The sequence below is a fragment of the Urocitellus parryii genome, chromosome 4 (assembly GCF_045843805.1).
Source record: "Urocitellus parryii isolate mUroPar1 chromosome 4, mUroPar1.hap1, whole genome shotgun sequence".
Classification (NCBI taxonomy): Eukaryota; Metazoa; Chordata; class Mammalia; order Rodentia; family Sciuridae; genus Urocitellus; species Urocitellus parryii.
In genome coordinates, this window is record NC_135534.1 from 202,262,983 (window position 1) to 202,279,539 (window position 16,557).

At 34.4% G+C, this 16,557-nt stretch overlaps 1 protein-coding gene and 1 non-coding gene across 2 annotated transcripts in view; one reads left to right on the plus strand and one right to left on the minus strand.

Moving 5' to 3' along the window:
- Positions 1–16,557, plus strand: part of Pbx3 (PBX homeobox 3) — a 207,175-nt gene that overhangs the window by 16,241 nt on the left and 174,377 nt on the right. The gene's annotated exons all lie outside the window — the stretch shown is intronic.
- Positions 15,368–15,493, minus strand: LOC113181180 (U6atac minor spliceosomal RNA). The gene has a single exon (XR_003300568.1). It is a non-coding gene; the product is annotated as a U6atac minor spliceosomal RNA (small nuclear RNA).

Sequence of the window (16,557 nt, forward strand, 5' to 3'; positions counted from 1 at the left end):
TGTATGTATAAAGTGTTTTAGCAAATACAGTGCTGAAATTGAGCCAGTGAAATAAAAATATTTTGTCTTTAATTAACCCTGTTTGAGAAAAGCAATAGCTTTTGCAGTCTAATTTTTGTTCGAAATGTCCCTTTAAAAAATCGTCACAGGGTTATAGGGAATATATGCTTTTATTTCTTAACCTGAATTTAATGATTCTGTAATAGTAGCATTCATCTTTCTGGATTGCCATCTAGATTACCAGAGTCTTTTGTGTGGAGATTGTGTTGGGCATTAAGTTTGGACCTGCAGAACTGAACAAAAAGATATTGTTACCGATTACATGTAAACAGTCTGAATCATTCAAAAGGATGTGGAGAAGAGTATTTCTTAGTGTGAAGCCAGAGAAAATGGCAACCTGCCAAAGCTAGGTGCAAGCTCTTGTTACATGGAAGGGTTGGGCCTGTTCTCATTTCTTCTTGAAATGGCTTAATTGGTGTCAGCACCCCAGGGATAAAGGCCTCTAACACTGAAATCCACACGATTCACCCTGTCTCTGCTCAGTGTAGGGAAACTGGTAACAACTGGTGGTGAATGAGGAGTGAACGGTGCTGTAACAATACTCGATGATGTTTGGGATGACAGAAATTAATACGCACTTGCTTGAAGAAAGCAATGATTAATGGCAGTGAGCACGGGAACGCCGTCCCTCCTTTTACTCCACTTTGATGGGGATTGAAAAGCAAAAGGCTGTTTCCATTCTCTGTAGAAAGCAGAGGTCACACAGAGTACATTATAGCAATTTTTCCTCTCTGGTTTTTTTATTTCATAAATATTATGATAAGCATAGATTAGATAGATTTTCTTATGAAAGCCTAAAAGGATATTTTATGTCACTTAAACATTGTTGTTTATGCATAAAGAAATCACACATTCTTCTCTTCACTTGTTAGATCATTTCCCCTCATGTCAGAATAATTAGTGTAATTAGGAATTTAAAAAAGCCCACAAACATGCCTTTGTATTAATGCTGCTTACTATGTTATAACTAGAATCAGAAGGGCTTGGTTTTCTAAAGACTGCCAGGACAGGGTGGGATAGGAATGTTTCATGGGCTTTCACCTTTTTTCTGCCCCTCCCCCTGGTTTTTCTCAGTGAATGTTTGACGTAAATATATTTTGCAAGGTACTTGCACTTGTCAGCAGCTTTCTTAGCCATTTGATAAAGATTCTTTATTCTACAAGAAAGCCTGAAATAACAGAACTGTACTTTGGATAATGAATTCTTCATCTGTGGAGAACTTTAAAACAAAGTACAGTGTTGGCATTTTTTTTCTTTTGAGTGAGAAGGCTGATATATCTTTTGGATCCGACAGGAAGACATAAATTAATAGAGTTCTGGAGTTCAGTTTCTCATTAATAATCCATTTTGTCATGGTTCTTGGCATTGTCAGCCTAGTAGCTGGTTCATATTTTGCTAAAGGATAAAAGCAGATTATGTCTTCAGGCACAAAGCAAGAATAGAGTTTATCGCCTTTTGGGGGGAACTACATGCTATAAGAAAAATATCGTTTTGCAAAAAGTTTCAGTTTTGACTTAGAAATACACTACATTTTTCTTAGGTAAAGCTTTTACTTTAAGATTTGAAATGATTCTTGAAACCTTAGGATATCAGAGTTTTCGATTATTGCTTAGATTTGCCTTTGCTTAGAGCTGATTGTTCGAAAAGGTTTGTTTTTCAAGGACAGTTACAGTAAACAAGGGCCAGTTTTTATATTTTATTTTTAGAACTCCATATATTAGGATATAATTATAGTTCAAAGACAAATGTAGAAAAGTCACTATTCCTCTTTTTGCACTAGTATGTCTAAATATTCTATTATCCCCACCTAGATTCCTAGACTTGGGATTCTGATGGCTACTCTGAAGACTGCAGTTTTTAGTTGTATAAAAAAATCTAGTTGATAAAATAAAAATAAAATAAAGACAGACTTATCTTTGGGCTGGGATTGTGGCTTAGCGGTAGAGCTCTCGACTAGCACGGGTGAGGCCCTGGGTTCAATCCTCAGTACCACATAAAAAAGAATAAATAAATTAAAAATATGTGTTTAACTACAATTAAAAAAAATAAATATTTAAATAATTAAAGACAGGCTTATCTTTAATTTGATAATTGTGTAATTTATTTCTTTATGAGGGCCAGAAATAGATTCTATATAGATATTGGCCTTAGTTACAGGTTCTCCTAAATGGCATCCTTTAAAGTTATTAGATAAATGTTGTTAGTTTGTTATTTTATTTTTTCCTTTGCAATTTTGGGGATTGAACTCAGTTTCATTCATGCTAGGCAAGTGACCTACCACTAACCTGTGTTTCCAGCCCAGAAATTAGATCTTATAAAAATTAAAATACTACACCTTCCCTGATACCTGATAGTATGAACACTGGCTTCCTGAGATCTCACATTTAAGGGCAGAAAATTAGTTTAAAAAAAAAATGGGCATGAGCAATACTGGTTGTGTTTTCTTGCATCTGTTATTTTTATCCAGGTGCAGTTGTACATGCCTATAATCCCAGCTACTCTGGAGCCTGAGGCAGAAGGATCACAAGTTCAAGGCCAGACCTGACAATTCAGACTCTTCTTAAAATAAAATTAGAAGAAAGGGCTGGGAATTTAGTTCAGTGGTAGAATGATTGTCCTGCGTGAATGAGGTCCTGGGTTCAATCCCTGGTAGGTTCTGCCTCCCCAAACCCCAAAAAGGAGTATATTTTTAATGTGTTATTTGTATCGATAATCTTATGGTTATATGCTTAGAAATGGGCAATTGAAGACTGTTTCATTTTTATTTTTTATTTTTTTTAAATTTTTTTTTGAATTTTTAATATTTATTTTTTAGTTCTCGGCGGACACAACATCTTTGTTGGTATGTGGTGCTGAGGATCGAACCCGGGCCGCACACATGCCAGGCGAGCGCGCTACCGCTTGAGCCACATCCCCAGCCCCGACTGTTTCATTTTTAAAACTTGAGGTTGGGAATATAGCTCAGTGGAAGTGCACTTGCACAAAGAGGATCCTGGGTTCATTTCCCAGCACCAACAAAAGAAAGCAAATATGATTTGTCAAGAGCTATGTAATGTTTTGAACAACTAATAAAAAAATAATTAAAACAAAAACAAAACAAAACAAAAACAAAGCAAAACTTGGATCTTGTGCTGCCATTGCCTATTAACCCTACTTGTTTTTTTGAGGGTAGTAGTGGCGGTACTGGGGATTGAACCCAGGGTGCTCTATCACTGAGTTGTATTCCCATCCTGACTTCATTTTTTTTTTTAATATTTATTTTTTAGTTTTCGGCGGACACAACATCTTTGTATGTGGTGCTGAGGATCGAACCTGGGCCGCAAGCATGCCAGGCCAGTGCGCTACCTCTTGAGCCACATCCCCAGCACTCTGACTTCATTTTTAAGCCTCCTAGTAATATGTGGGGTGTGCAGAGTCATATATCTAGAGTTGATTATTGAGGTAACAGTCGTGAGAGAGGAGTTATGTTTTAAGATGAAGGAAGGAGTATTACATTATGATCCAGTGAGGAGAATAAGGGGAGATTTTACTTTGAAGGACTTATTATTATAATCAGTAAATATTGATTTCTAAGTCATTGAAGGTCAGTATTAGATAAAATTGACCCAAGTTAACACTACTAGTGGTATGCTATAAAGATTCATTTAAAACAGAGGGACTATTTCATTTTTTTTGTTTCCATTCTCTAGGGGACTGTATGCTGTTAGAGGTCAGATACTATCTGTCTATCTTATATATATCTATCTACATATTCTTATGACCCAATGTGCTCAATAGCTTATTTTAAAAATAAAAACATAAATGCCTTCATATATTATTTGGTATCTGCTGTAAATCTGATATTACATTGTAATAATCTTTTATATAAAATTCATCTTAATTATAGCAACTATAGTACATATAAGAAAACTTCCACAGCTGCTTACCTGGATCTTGAGTAATTTATATGTACATTATTTGTGAAAATAACTTATGTATTACTGCTCCCATTACTATCATTAATGATATTTTTAAAAAGAGAAAAACTGTCGAAAACTCCTGATAACATACTTAGAATTGAATAGTAAACTTTAAAGTTTTCACGTATGGTTCACAGCTAGGAAATATTTGTGTTTCTAAATAGAAATTTTGAAATAAGACAGTGTTTTTCTGTGGATTTGGGAAGGACATTTGTTTTAATACATTACATTGAAATCTTAAAGAGTAGAATTTGACGAGACATTTTGCTGATGTAAAATATTTTGTTCATTTTGACTCTCAAGTTTATCTGTCATAATGATTGATTTATATTCAGTTTACACTGTATAGTTTTGTAGCTGAGTTTTCTATCTATAAGGTATAGAAATCCCTGTTTAAGTTAATAATAAATAATTATCTTCAAAGGTGACAGATTGATTACATGTATGACTAGTCTGAAGATTAGCCTAGGATTTAGTTAACTAAAAAAATATATATATATTATAAATATATATATATGTATATATACACACATACATAATATATAACTTAAATGAATTTTAATTTTAAACTTTGCATGATCAGGAGCACAAAATATAGTAGTGTATCATTTAATTAATTGCTAGAGTATTTTGTTCTTTGAACTTGACTATTAATTCCCTAACTTATCTGTACTACAGTCCTTGTTGAACTGTTTACTTTCTTGATTGAACTGGCCACTATCTGTTGTTTATCAGGTTGAAAGACCTGGGAAATCATATTTTATATTTGCTTGTTTAGTAAAACCCATAGAGCAATTTGAAAGAGTTAAGAAACAACACTCTAAATATTATTAGTGGAGAACCACTGAAATAAATTGTGTCATGGATTTTCTTAGTTGTGCTACTAAAAACCAACCCATGTGACTAGTAAATTTGGTGAAGGCTAATTGGTGAGTTAGGTAGTAGCTCTGTGGTTCAGGTGTAAGTCTAAATCTCATTTGGTACTATTAAATTAATTACCAAATATTTTGCTTCCTGAGAATCATTAAGATATGGAAAGCTCACAGATATTTGGCCTGTGAATATTTTATTCCTGTTTGTCCTTACTCTTAGAGTCATGCAATTCAGGATTGGGGTTGTAGTTCAGTGGTAGCATGCTTGCCTACTATGTGTGAGGTGCTGGGTTCAATCCTCAGCATCACATAAATAAACTACAACTTAAAAAAAAAAGTCATGCAATTCAAACAGCTGTAATTTTTATGTAATTGTTAATTAATCTGTTCATAACTGCCATTCATAAAAATCTATACTTTCGGAACTCCAGAAACCTGTAGAACAAGGATTCTTTGCTCTTTTTTTTCATTTTTTTTTTAAATTATAGTTTTGTTGTGAATGTGATGCAAACAAAGGCCAACTGTCCATTTCTAGAAAAGTGTATGCACTCAATATTTGAATACAATTTCAAGGAGTTTATAGACACTTTGCAAATCATTTATGGTTCTCTCATGGAGATGCTGAACCACAGGTTAACAACAGTTTTGTAGAGGTAGACTTTTTTTTTTTTTTTAAGTGCTATATTTTGTACCAATTTGTAATTGCAATCCATTTTCTTCTTGGAAGCTTAATAGAGTTACTTTCTAAGTAATGGTCTTTACATACTTATAGCATCAGTGACGTCTGATCTGAGTGAATGCTTGGTTGTACTTAGGGGAAAGAATCAGGAAAATGATAGAACTAAAGGAAAGAATGGGCTGGTAATGAGCCCCAGCTGTCAGTAAGATTGGAGAGAATGGTGCTAGCCTACAATCCCAGTGGCTCAGGAGGCTGAGGCAGGAGGATTTCAAATTCAAAGCCAGCCTCAGCAAAAATCGAGGTACTAAACAACTCATTGAGATCCTGTCTCTAAAAAAAATACAAAATAGGGCTGGGGATATGGCTCAGTAGTGCCCCTGAGTTTAATCCCTGATACGAAGGGGGGGGGGGAAAGACTAGAGAAAAAGGCGGGGCGTCGGGGCAGATTTAGAAGAGGAAGTGTGAAATTTGGGACCTAAGTTGCTGAAGGACTTACTTGGCAATTAGCATATGTTGCCTTATGATGATAATGAAGAAAGGTATGATTGACTTATAACCTAGGTACCATAGCTATTTATGAGGAGGGAATTTATCTTATTGGCAACTCTTGTTCCCCTGTGCTATGGGATTCAATTTTTGCTACTTGTTAGAATTCCTTTAAAATACATTAATTCCTTTCATATATAAAGTAATTAGATAATTTCTTGGGTAAGAATCTATATTTCATGTGTTAAACTTTCCCATATGAAGACTTCTGAGGAAATAATCATCTATGGCAGTGATTTTCAAACTCTTTGATCTTAGGACTCCTTTACAATATTAGCGGAATTTTTGTTTATGTGGGCTTAATATCTATCAATATTTATTTACTGCATTTGAAATTAAAAATAAATTTTAAAATATTTAAGTTAATTATAATCTTAACCCTATTACATGTTAGCATAAAGAACAATGTTACAATTAGTTCTATATTATCCTAAATAGCATTTTCCAAAACAAAATGAAGCAAAATAAAATGGTGAGAAGAGTAGCATTGTTTTACATTTTTGCAAATCTTCTTAATTTCTGGGTTAGTTGAAGATACCTGGACCCTCTTATTTGCATTCAGTATTCAGTCCATTTTCATATCCCAATAGCTAGAATTATAGGTGTGTGACACCATGCCTCCCTATGAATAGTAAGTAGATCCTTTTTTTTTTAATATTTATTTTTCAGTTGGACACGATATCTTTATTTATTTTTATGTGGTGCTGAGGATTAGGGCCTTACACGTGCTAGGTGAGTGCTCTACCTCTGAGCCACAACCCCAGGCCCTAGTAAGTAGATTCTTAAAGGTTAATTCACCTCTGGAATCTGAAGACTTTTTATTATTGTTTTTTAAACTTTTATTTATTTATTTTTCAAAAATTTAAAAAAAATGTCTTTATTTATTGTACTTATTTTTATGTGGTGCTGATGATCAAACCCAGTGCCTCAAGCACTGTGCGAAGCAAATGCTCTACCACTGAGCCACAACCTCAGCCCTCTATTATGTTTTGTTAAAATCCAAGTCTAGTTTGGGGGCTGGGTTGTGGCTCAGTAGTAGAGCATTTGCCTAGCAAATGTGAGGCACTGGGTTCAATTCTCAGCACCACATATAAATAAATGAATAAAATAAAGGTTCATCAATATCTAAAAAAAGAAAAATCCTAGTCTAGTTTGTACTTTGAATAGTTCTTCTAACACATGCATGATTTTGTAACATATCTTAATTATTTGGAAAATATTGGTTCATTGGTCACTCATCTTTGATATGTTAACGCATTTCTTTACACTGTATCAAAAGGTTGCATTTGTTAATATTACCACCAAACTCATCAGAAAAGTTTTTTTTTTTCCTTCTTTTTTTTGTGGTGCTGACAATTTACACCGTAAGCATGTGTTCTACCATTGAGCTGTACTCCCAGCCCCAGAAAAGTTTCTTAAGTACTGGGAAACTGTCATACTTAACAGTGGTAGACACATGTTTCAGGTTTCTAATTTTTGTTTTAAAGTGTAGATTTTATCATTTTACCAGAATTATCAATTTTTTTGAAGTAGAAGGATTACTTGATTCCCTCTTGAAAAAATGTCTGCCAAATATCTAAGCCTATATAACCATAGTTTGTCAGTCTTGTTTTTTAAGCAGCTATTTCAGATAGTTCAACTCACAGTTGTGCTAGTGCTTTTGCCTATACTTAGTAAGCAGCTGTGTTGTGCATGATTCCTGTTTTGTCGTACACACTATTAAAAAGTCATTTATTCAAAGTGTAATAATTTTTACTATTTCATCAAGGACATTTTGAATTGAATCTAACTTTTCATTTTGAGACAGGCTCTCATTAAGTTGCTGAGATTGGCCTTGAACTTGCCATACTCTTGCCTCAGCCTCCTGAGTACTGGGATTATTGTTGTTAAGTCCTGGGCCTGATGGTACAGAATACATTCACTGTTATTACAGTGTGGTGCTACTGCCTTGCTTCACAGTAAGCCACTAGATTTTATCTGCCATTGCTTTTTGTGCCATCAATGTTAATGTCAACTCAGGGAAAGAGGCCACTATTTTAGGACTGTAAAAATAATTTTGACTTTGTTGACTCCTGAATGGGTCTATGGAATATCTTTTGAGAACAAAAGGTCTATATAAAGTGAAACACATATAACTTGCTCTAAGACCATTATTTTATCTTTATCTACGTCATTAATGTATTTGTGTTGTTGAAAATGAAAAGATTACCTGAAATGAAACAGATTTTCAGGATATGGATTCTGAAGGCAACAGACTGTATCCTAAAGTCATCATTGTGTTTCCCTGGGGGCATTTGTTTAGTGCCCACATAAGTATGCTATTCTTCTGAGTATTTTTTGATGTTAGAACAGTTTTTGCCTTTAAAAAGTGGACCTTGTAATCAATCTTGGCTGCACACATGAAAGAAAAAAAGGACAGCTCAACAGATACAAGTTTGTTGAGCCACAGTTTTCCATGCAGAACTAGTGTTAAGCTTCCCGGGGTTCCTGGGCAGGTTACTGAGTGGTTATTTCCAAATAAGGGAGTTGGGTTAAATTTCTAAGGCCTCATTCAGCTTTAATATTCTACGATTCTTTGATCTTCTTTTACTGTGTGAATTGATCAATCAGCTGTTAAATTTATTTAACTAAATTTCTTCTTGAAACTGAACTGATTAGTGCTTATTGTCATCACATAAGTTAAGAATAAAGTATTTGCAGTGTCAAAAATGAAATATATAGAAGAGGAAGTGGAGGAGATTTGTAAATGGAGAATATGTCTAGAAGCAAATGGATTTTATGTGGCAGGGAAGGAGAAACTTGGATGATTGGGGTTGCACATTGCAGGGTATTTAACATATCTCTGAATTCAATCTTTATGCTCTTTACTACAATAGCTGAGAAGGAAAATTTGAGTTCAGAAATAACACTAAGCCTTTAAGGTGGGCAGTCTGCCAGTGATATCCCTGATATCACTATGCTAGCAGTATGAACTATTAAACTCCAAAGTAAAAAATGGATCAGAACATAAATAATGTTGATTTTGAAATTCTCTTAGGTCCATTAATAGTATTTTCATTGGAAAACCATAATTTCTTTTTTTTTTTTTAAATATTTTCTTTTTAATTTTTTTTTAGTTATCAGCGGACACAACATCTTTGTATGTGGTGCTGAGGATTGAACCCGGGCCTCACGAATGCCAGGCGAGCATGCTACCGCTTGAGCCACATCCCCAGCCCCCATAATTTCTTTTTGAAGGAGAAAATAATATTTAGGCTTCAGAACATATTTATTTTACTTTTTAATAAGAAAAAATGTAATTACTTTTGATATTTTTGATCTTCCTTCTGACATTCTAAAAGAAGAAAAAATGACCTCCAAATCTAGGCTCTTCTTCAGTCTAGCATCATCTCAAAGCCCTTTTTCTTTTTTTAAATGCTAGTGAGAGGGATTGGGTAAATCCTTTAAGGTGTTATTTGGATCCTTAAAAATGAGAGAGAGCTCCTGTGATGCAGTTTTGTGTTAAAACAAATCAAACTGGGAAGGTGGAAAAGCTGCCATTGTGGCACTGTTGTGGGAAAAAAGACTCCAGGGACTGTGTATTTTGGAAGTTATTTGACAACATTAGCAACATCAACTACTGACTGACACACACACACACACACACACACACACACACACACACACAAAACAAAAACAAAAAACCCACCTCTTTGGCAAATCTTTCACAGTTGTGGCAAGTAAAGCAGCTTCATTGGAACATTTTCATAAACTATCATCAGTTATACAGCAGCAGCTTCACAAATCAGAAATGATATCTTCAGGCGCTGCTGTCAAGTGTTATTCAAATAATACCAGCCTCACATTTGAATAACAGCAGACATTTTGAATTAATTAATCAGATGAGATAGTCTAGGCCTCTTCTCATTAGTCTCTGGGTCAAGCTTGGGAAGATATATGTGTTGGTGATGATATACTTGTCTTTAATCTTGATTTATGAAGATTTAGGATTGTGTGTGATTTGTCAAAGGTTCTGGGAAAAGGCTGGTGCATATTTCATTACCTAATCTGAGATTGATTTTATGATGCTAAGAGATACCACACTATTGTTCAAATGTGTGGGCAGTATAGGTAGACACAACATCTCAGGCTTTTTACTGGCTTATCTTTGCAACCGTCAAACAATGCTGTGAACTTTAACTGCTTGTAGTTAACAATTCCTGCTTTAATTATAGGCAGATTTTTTATTCTGTCCAAAGGGAGAATTTCAGTGGTTATTTAGCTAAATTGCATAACAGACATTATAACTATGACCTGGTATAAATCATGGACAGAGTTGGTAAATTTCATGGGTTGGTCATGGTGAAATATAAAATTTCATGGCTTGTCAACGATTAATAGAAAAATTGCATTAAAATGGTACAAATAATGGAAGAACAAAAAGTAAAGTTTCTTTCCTTATGTATTACTTTCCTTCTCAGGACTAATTTTAGAAAAATTGGGATGTAAAATCATTCTTCTAAGTTACTCAAGCAACAATAATGGCCTATTGTAAAAAAATAATTTATGTGAAAATATCTAGTCTTGTGCCTGGTATGTACTAGTTGTGAATATCTAATTTCTTTTCCCCCTTTTCTACCTACTCCCCCTTTCTATTTGATGCCAAAGGCCCTGCTAGTATCATTTAGTCTTTACTTTCTTAACAACTTGAATTTTTAATCCTGTTGGGTCTTAATTCCTTTAGAAATATAAGGTTGAAATGCTATCATCTCAGAAGACTGAAATAACCAGAGGGACCATAGTGTGATATTGAGTTCTTCTTTTGTCTCTGTCTGTGTGTGCTATGGTGTGTGTGTGTATGGGTGGTAAATATGGGAGAAATTGAATATTAACTTCTTAGTATTCATGAAGTATGTATTGCCTAATTCAAAGTGGATTTTTCTATATCATCTGCCTCTTTAAGTGGGATTCCATATCTGAGATTAGTTGAGTGTTTTTCATTCTACTCTCAAGCAAACTGAAATGCATGGAACTTGAAGTATTAAAGAATAATATAGTTATTTTCAATTTTGCCATACAAACTTAAAACTTTTTTACCAGATTTAGATGATTGTTGAGTACTGTTTTATTGGGGGTGATTGGGCTACTAAGAATCATTAGTTTTTTTTTTCACTTCTATATTTTGGGAACTGAATTAGTACGTAATGCTTGGTAATGCTTGGTACATCTTAACGCAATTTGAGGCAGATAATTCTAATTGATGTTCACTTTGGGGAAGGTAGTTTATAAATACTAAGATGTGTTGATATTTGGAGAAAGATACTATTTAAAAGTAGTTTGGGAGGCAGCTTGATGCTGTGGAATAATTCTGATTTTGAAGTTCAGTGAATCTTGGTCCCACGCTGAACTGCTACTGAATTGATTGGTATCCTTGGCAATCTACCTAATTTTTTCTGAGCCCTAGTTTTCTTTTCACTAAAAGGAGGCTATTAATACCTAACTTTCAGGGTTGTTGTAAGATTGGAGGAGAATGTATGTACAATACCTAATGAGGTGCCTGCCATATAATAGGTGCTGAATAAATCGCAGCTATTGCTATTATTTTTCTTTTCATTTATTTCTTCAACAAACATATATTGAGGACTTATTATATGTCAGTGACACAACTAAGACATCAGAGACACAGCAACTGCTTTCTGTTGAGTAATACAGTAATACATGTGGATAAATACAAACTGGATTATCTAGAAGTGAAAAGAGGCAGGGATTGATACAGACAGGGACCACATTATTGAGGCTTTAATTCTGTGTGAAGGGAGTAGAGTCTTTAACTACCCTTTGTGTAGTTACAGATGGGTGTATGTTTACAAGTTTGCTTGGGAAACTGTTGAAGGAATATACTAGTTAGTAGATTTTTGTAGGTTAGTGGTGATGTATACTTACAGTGGATAATAATATGGATTAAAAAAGAGGGAGCAATAGCTTTAATAAAACTAAAAAAATGAGAAGGAATGATTAAATGATTGATTAGACTATTTTTGTCTTCCTTCACTTAGTTGGCTTCTCTGTGCCCTTCAGACCCTAGCCTGGATGTCCTTCCAGAAAATATTTTTGACCAGTAGCAGAATACAACAATTACTAATTGGGCATTATGTAAAATTGTGGATGTGTAACCGACGTGATTCTGCAATCTGCATTTGGGGTAAAATTGGGAGTTCATAACCCACTTCAATCTAATGTATGAAATATGATATGTCATGAGCTTTGTAATGTTGTGAACAACCAATAAAAAAAAAAAAAAAGAAAAAAAAAAAAAAGAAAATATTTTTGACCTCTCTCAGGTCTGTGTTAGTTACCTGTCTTAGGAACTCCAGTAGCATAATGTTTTTTCTCCTTGTTGTGCTCATGACACTGTTTAAATTATGTAATTAAGTTTCTTTTGCTTGCGGTAAATTGGGAATTTTATTAAGGTAGAGATGCTGTGTTTTTGTTTGCTGTTTTGTCTCCTGGCACAGAGTAAGAAGTTCTCAATATCTGTTTGTTAAAATGATTCGAATATGGTATGGGAGGGAGAGGGAGAAAACAGGAGTGCCAGTTTCAGGTGAAGGTGATGAGGCGAGTGGTTGTCATTAACTGAGTGGTTGTCATTAACTGAGTGGTTGTCATTAACTGAGTGGTTGTCATTAACTGAGTGGTTGTCATTAACTGAGAGAGAGTAGAGTGGAATTGCAGGGGCAGAAGGCATGATCATTATCAACTTAGCCAGATAAGATCAAATTCCTTTCCTCAGTATTTGTACCAATTTATTTTCGTACCAGCAGTTTATATTTGTTTCATTTGCTTGAGGATATTAGTTTATTTATATTTAAGTAAAGTTCATGTAACATAAAATTAACCATTTTAAAGTGTATGATTTGGTGACATTTAGTACAATCATAATATTATACAACCACCACTTCTTTCTAGTTCCAAAACATTTTCATCTTCTCAAAAGAAATTCCTATACCTGTTATTAAGCCATCATTCCCTGTTCCTCCCCCCTTTCTCTGCCAACCACCAATCTGTTTTCTATCTCTATGGATTTACCTATCCTGGATATTTCATATAAATGGAGTCATACAGTATATGGTGTTTTGTGACTGGCTTCTTTCAGCTAGAATAAATTTTTTAAGAGTCTCTCTCTCTTTTTTTTTTTTTTTGGTACCAGGAATTGAACCAGGGGCACTTAACTGAGCCACATCCCCACCCTTTTTTATTTTTTATTTTGAGACAGGATCTCACTAAATTGCTTAGGGCCTCACTAAGTTGCTGAGGCTGTCTTTGAACTTGAGATCATCCTACCTCACCTCCTGGAGCTGCTGGGATTATAGGTGTGAACCACTAGGCCTGGTTTAAGATTCTTCATGCTGTAACATATATTAGTATTTTCATTAGTTTTTTGTCTCTCTATTTTTTGGTCAGTACTGGGGATTTAACCCAGGAGTTCTTTACTACTGAGCTGCATTTGCAGCCCGTTTATACTTTTATTTTGAGACAAGTTCTTACTAAATTACCCAGGCTGGCTTTGACTTTGCCATCTTCCTGTCTCAGCCTCCTGAGTAATTGGGATTACAAGCAAGCCACTGCATCTGGCTTTATTAATTTTTTTGGCTCAGTAATGGTCCATTGAATGAATATATTACAGTTTATAAGTTGAGGAGAAATTAGGTTTCTCCATTTATTGATTGTTGTGGATAGTGCTGTTATGGACTTTTAGACATTTGTGTACAAATATTTGTTTGACTTCATGTTTTTAATTCTTTGGAGTATATACTTAAAAGTGGAATTGTTGGATGACATTAATATTATAGGACTATTTAACTTTTCTTTTTCTTTCTTTTTTTAATATTTTATTTTTAGTTGTGGTTGTACACAACACCTTTTATTTTATTTTATTTTTTATGTGGTGCTGAGGATCAAACCCAGGGCCTTGCATGTGCTAGGCAGGTGCTCTAGCACTGAGCCACAACCCCAGCCCTTTTTTTCTTTTTTGTGGTGCTGGGGATTGAACCCAGGGCTTTGTGCATGCTAGGCAAGTGCTATACCACAGAAACACATCCCCAGGTCCTATATTTACTATTTTCTATAGTAGGTGCATCATTTTACATTCCTATCAGCAATGTATAGGATTCCAAGTTCTCATTGATATTTGTGGTTTTAATTTGCATTTCCCTAATTAGAATCTTTTTGTGTGCTTATTTCTGTACCTTCTTTGGAGAAGATCCTGTTCACATTCTTTGCCCATTTTTTAATTGGGGCACTTAGCTTTGATTTTGAGTTGTGAGGGTTCTCTGTTCTGTAGTTTATACTGTATCACAGATGATTTGCTAATAATTTTTCCCATTCCATGAGTTATCCCACTTTCTTAAAAATGTCCTCTGATATTTAAATGTTTTAAGTTTTGATGAAATCCAGTTTTTCTATTTCTTCTTTTCTTGCTTGTGCTTTTGGCATCATATCTAAGAATCTGTTGCCAAATTCAAGATCATGAAGACCCCTATTTTTTAAAAAAAGTTTTATAGTTTTATAATTTGGTGGTTAGTCCATTAGAGTTAATTTTTAATTATGCTATAAAGTAAGGATCTCAGTTCATTCTTTTAGGTGTGACTATCCAGTTGTCGTAGCACTATTTAAGATACTGTTCTTTTCCCACTGAATGGTCTTGGTACCTTTGTCAAAAATAAATTGGCTGTAGATGTATGGATTTATTTCTGGATTCTCAATTTTATTCCATTATTTGAACGTCTGTCCTTATTACATTACTACACTGTTTTGATTACTGTAGCTTTGTAATAAAATTTGAAATTAAAGTACGAGTCCTTTAACTTTGTTGTTCTTTTAAAGATTGTTTTGGGTATTCCAGCCTCCTTGAAATTCCATTTGAATTTGAGTGTTAGCTTTTTCATTTCTGCAAAAAAGTTATGATTGGAGTTGCATTGAATTTATACATTGCTTTGTGTAGTGTTGCCTTCCTAACAATATTAAATCTTCTAACCCGTGAACATTGGATGTATTTCCATTTATTTCTTTTAAGTTTTTTTTTTTTTTAGTACTGCTTTGTTTTTAGTATATCAGTCTTTTACATCCCTCCCCTACTTTTTTTTTTTTTTTTGAGGAGAAAAAAATTATTTGGCTCATAGTTTCAGAAGTTTTAGTCCGTAGATGGCTGAGTCGATTGCTCTGGGCCCACAATGAGGCAGCACATGATGGCAGAAGGGTGGGGTGGAGGAAAAAAAAAATCATAGTTAGATGCCTTGAAGTAGGTGGCAAGGCCTTAACCTTAAGTGTGTTGTCAGGCCTGAGGGCCTCTTCCATCTTTGTCAAGGGGAGTGCTAACCTTCTCTCCTTTCATAAAACACTGTAGGCTTTTTTTTTTCCCTTCCTAATTTCATTTGTGTATTGTTCATTAGTAGCATTTAGGAACACAACTGATTTCTATTTTTTGGGAGTACAGGAAGGTTGATCTTTTGTTCTTGTGTCCTGATGTAGCCCAAATTTTTATTGGTTCTAGCACTTTTTTTTGTATTCTTTGTAATTTCCTACACATAGAATCATGTCTTCTGCAAGTAGAGATAGTCGTACATTTTCCTTTCACATATGATTACCTCCTATTTCTTTCTCTTGACTCATTGACCTGCCTGGAGCTTTCAATACAATGTTGAATAGCTATGGAGGAAACAGGCATTCTTGTTTTGTTCTTGTACTTAGTGAGGGAGCTTTGAGTCTTTCATTGTTTAGTATAATGTTAGTTGTGGATTTTGATAAATTTCTTCTAACATATTGAGGAAATTCCTTTCTATTCCTAGTTTTGCGTTGGTTTTTTTTTTCTCTTTTTTTAAGATTGTGTTGATTGAACCCAGGGCCCCATACATGCTAGGCAAGCACTCTGCCAATGAGCTTCATCTCTGACATTATATATATATATATATATATATATACATATACATATATATAAATTTTTTAACTACATCACAGCAGTGGAAAGCATTACAATTCTTATTACACTTTTTTTTTTTTTTTTAAAAAAACAAAGTTGCCTAGGGGCTGGGGATGTGGCTCAAGTGGTAGCACGCTCGATCGGCCCAGGTTCGATCCTCAGCACCACATACAAACAAAGTTGTTGTGTCCGCCGTTAACTAAAAAAAAAAAAAAAAAAAAAAAAATATTAAAATTCTCTCTCTCTCTCTCTCTTTAAAAAAAAAAAAAAGACAAATTGGCCTAGACTAGCCTTGAACTTGTGATCCTCCAGCCTCAGCCTCCTGAGTAGCTGGGATTATAGGTATGCACCACTGTGCTTCTTTTTTCACTTTTGAAGGGTAATTTTACCAAGTACAGAACTCTGGGTGGGTCGTTTTCTTTTTCAGCATTTTAAATATGTCATTCCACTGTTTTCTTACCTTCGTGGTTTTTGTCTAGAATGTGG